We start from the raw sequence: 4,442 nt of genomic DNA, 5'->3' as shown, positions 1-4,442 counted from the left end.
ATATAATCATGGTGATTTTTTCCATTCTACACGGTTTGAAGAACAAAAACATTCTCATATAGTTATTCACTTGTGTGTTTTATCCAACTGAGATTGTTAAAAATAATCTCATCGAGTTCTGTTCAAGGATAAAAGGAAACTATGCATCAGTAAAATTTCATGAATGATGTTGTTAGTTTTATCCTATAAGTACAAAAATGGATCAAATAAACATATCCTTATATCCAAAAAGACGAGTAGTTATGTATATTGATTATCATCCAAGATCATGAATCATATCCTTATATCCATGAAACTAGTAGTCACCCCTTAGCAAATAAAGAAAAATCAAAATCATGACAGAAAAAGAGATATCGAGATAAATAACGAGAACATAAAAAAGAGAAAAAAAGAAATATTAGTGGAAGGAGGTTGTCGATGGTTGTCGGTGGCTCTCGATAGGATGAGGTCGTCAATGATTGTTGGTAGATGTCGATGGAAGGACTTTGTCGAAGGTCGCACGCGAGTTTAGATGAAGTAGAAAAGGGGGAACTTTTTTCTTCTAGGGTTATGAAAGGAAATGTGATTTTTTTAAGAAAAAAATGGAATGCTTTGGAGATAGGTAATATGTTGAATTGCTCATTACATAACCATTAATAGGTTTATTTTAAACTTACCAAAACAACATGAATGTTGAACAGGTAACAAGTTTCCTTTTTAATTGAACCATTAAAAGACTTACCTAACAACCCTTAAGCTTCCAAAAATGGTGAAAAATCAAGTTGTTTCATCAAATCCGAGTTATACGATGAGATTTATGAATAATCCGACTTTTATGTTGAATTATATGTTTTCTCACACTAATTTATTTCGTGTGAGTTCATATTTAATGTCAAAATTGAGTTTAAGCAACTTTAATTGTGGTTTTGAAACCCTAACTTCATGAAATCATCGATAGATCCACTGGAATTCGATTTTAAGCATGAAATAAGTTCAATGACAACATTTGGAAGTTTTTTATGGTTTAATGTCTAAATCATAGTTTTGAATATTTAAATTAGATCATATGTGGATCTATTTTCTGATAATGAATTTTTTTCGTTGAAATTTGACAAATTTGTTAGGGTATGATCAGTTATTTAAAAATTAATATAATCTTACACGTATTTGAAAATAGTATTGTGAATTTTGCTAGTCCCAAACTGGATCTTGTAACACCTGATTTTCACAAAGCTTTTTATGTCATGGTTTTAAAACATTCCATCACATGTAGTCATGTTTTTTTTACAAAAATGCAGTCCAACAAAAACCATTTTTTAAAATGTATACAACATTTGTGTTACCAAATTCATATCAACCATAAGATGTACCAAGCAAATAAGATTTACAAAAGATCATGATGTGTGATTTTTATATAAATTTTTTAAATGCTCAAGTTTTAAATTTATAAAACCGAATTTATCGCAACCGGACTAACACGCACACTAGACAGTGAACCTAATCGTGTAATAGCATAGCTGTGGTAAGAACAGGTGTCGAACACAAGAGGAACAGTAGTGAATTAATTTGGAGTTTTTTATTATAGGTTAAACTAAACACACTAAAGCAATAAAGAAATGTTTTATTAAATACTTTAATTACCACTTAACATTAAATATCGATAAACTAATTGGAAGACAATTTTCTTTAGGTACTGTGATTTAGATAAATTACATCTCAAATTAATGGCTAACTACTAATACAATGGATATTTATTCATTATTCACCGATTCCTAATATGACTACTATTATGGTCATAACACCTAATCCTTTGATTTCAACACAACTATTAATTCATTGATCACGTGAACAAACAATATGAGTTAAATCATGCAGAGCATGGTCATTCTACTCATGCACACACGTTAAAGTTCATTACTTTATTTCCTAACCCTAGGTTTTGGTCAAAACTCTAGTCATAATCACCAATGGTAGTTGGACAACTATGATTCAAATTAACACAGCTAGAAAGTCATCTAAACTTTATTAATTCAGCAATAAGAAACAAAACAACAATCTTTAACACATATGGATCTTCAATCAAACTTGAAAAAATAAATTAATTAAGAATAAATAATCCAAATAGCAATTAAACCAATAATTCGAAGATTCATTCAGTCACAAACACAAAGTAAAAGGTTTTAACACCTAAATCAGAAAGCAAAACATAATTGCATCACAATGGAATGCTAACATGGTCACGATAACAAACTACATGATTACCGACATGAATCCTCTCTCCAATCCCTTAGATCTTCACTCCTGTCAGCTTAATGGCCTTCCGGCCGCCTTCTAGACCATCAAAACGGCAGAATAGAAGTTACTTGTCAACTAAGGATCAAAGGTAATCGAGTTCTCTCTTCTGCTTTGCCTAAAATCCCTTTTTATAAGAGTTGGAACCGACTTATGTACTTTGGGCGTAAGTTGGTGTACGCGGGGCGTACTAGGAAAAGCATCGCGATCAGGATTCGGGCACCAAGCCCAGTACGCTGGGTGTACTGGTATCTACGCTGGGTGTAGTCCGCAGATCCTCACTACGCTGGGCGTAAGTCCCACTACGCTGGGTGTATTGGACTGCCTTCAACCAACCTGTTCCTTTTTGCATTTCAAGCCTAATTTCCGCACCACTTATTTCTTTTTCGCTCTAGTAACAATTATATCTGTAAAACATAAATTTAACCATTATAAGTACCTTTTAGTTCTAAATAAGAATAATAATGGCTAAAATATTAATATATGATATATATATATATATATATATATATATATATATATATATATATATATATATATATATAATACACATATCAGATAAGGATTCATTGATAAAACTCCATTCCAACTATCTTCTAAAGTGTAACACCCCTCGTTGGGTGATTTTAAAATCGTATTTGAAAACATGTTTTAAATCTTTTAACACCAACACTTCAAGGTTTTATAAAGTTTTTGTAACGTCCCAAATTTCAAACCAAAATTTTTATTTAAAAACAAAAGCATTTGTTCAAACTACAACTTCAAAGATCTAGATAAAACCAATTGATTCAATATATTTATCAGAGTATCGTCATAAAGTTATTAAGTGTGGAAATCTTCAATGGATGCGATGCAATCGAGCCATGTCCTTTCTTTAATATAAGAAAACCTAAAACAATTTAAACATAAAACCGCAAGCACAAAGCTTAGTGAGTTCCCCAAAATACCGCATACCATACATAACATAACGGGTCTATTTCAACCCTAAGGATGTTATGTGCCAAATCATAGTCTTACTCCTAGCCATGGGACAAATCATGGTCTTTACTCGTACAAGTTTCAAGGGCCAGATCTTGGTCTTCCATACAATTGCCAGGGGCCAAACCGTGGTTTTACATGCAAATGCCAGGGGCCAAATCCTAGTCTTTCATACAAATATCAGAGGCCAAATCCTGGTCTTTCATTCAAATGCCAAGGGCCAAACCCTGTTCTTCCATGCAAGTATCACAGAGACAACTAGCATCCTACATAGTATAGTGAGAAAACTCACATTGCAACATAATCGATAGCTAACCAGCTACACAACCAAGAAATGGGTGCTACACACAACCTACTAAGTCACACAAGGTAAATCCTTAGTCTACCTTCTAAAACTAGCATTTTTACGTCAACCTGGGTGAAAAGTCAACGGTCAAAGTCAACGTCGGTTGACTTCCACGTCGTGGTCATCCTTTGGCCACGTTGTCGAACCTTCTCGAAAAAATAGTCATGGTTAGAGAAATCGCCACGTCGTAGCTTTTGCATAATAATAGATTAAGCTCTCAATTCGTTAATCCTTAAGCTCATAATTTCCAGAAGGCTTCTTGGGACACTAATGGTCTATAGAAAATCCTTGCCTTGATGACATGCATTGTGACATCTCAGAATTTATGGATAAAACTGTAGACAGTCAGTTCACCGCGAACCTCTTTGTAATTTGTTATATTGAGGTTTAATGCATATTTTGAATAATATATAGTGTCATTACAACTATTATAAGATAACAGATGGTATTTTACTTCAAATTGTTGAAAATCTCAAACGAAACAAACAGCTCAACCTGCAACCCCAATTAATACGTCTGAAAAACTAAAAAATTATATTAAGCAGTTGTGAGCGATGCAAACATTCTAGTCTCATAGTACATGTTCCCTTGTTTCCAAAAGTATAAAGAATGTCTAAAACGGAGTTCATATGCAAAAGATACGATAGTTATAGAAAACAAACCAGTATAACACTGATTTTCTTTAAACTGCTAAAACCGATTCGATCTGTTGAGTCACGTGCACACCTCAGATGGAAATTCTGAGAGCTTTTTTAGACTCAGACTATGGTCTAATATTTAATTCCATACTCAAAATATTTTTAACAAAAATATTTGCAAATGACGAAAAATCGGACGTTTTGGGTCA

Source organism: Lactuca virosa, chromosome 2 (genome assembly GCF_052849685.1).
Source record: "Lactuca virosa cultivar CGN04683 chromosome 2, Lactuca_virosa_CGN04683_v6, whole genome shotgun sequence".
In the NCBI taxonomy this organism is placed as follows: domain Eukaryota; kingdom Viridiplantae; phylum Streptophyta; class Magnoliopsida; order Asterales; family Asteraceae; genus Lactuca; species Lactuca virosa.
The sequence above is the reverse complement of the archived record's forward strand: the minus strand, read 5'-3'. Positions refer to the sequence as shown.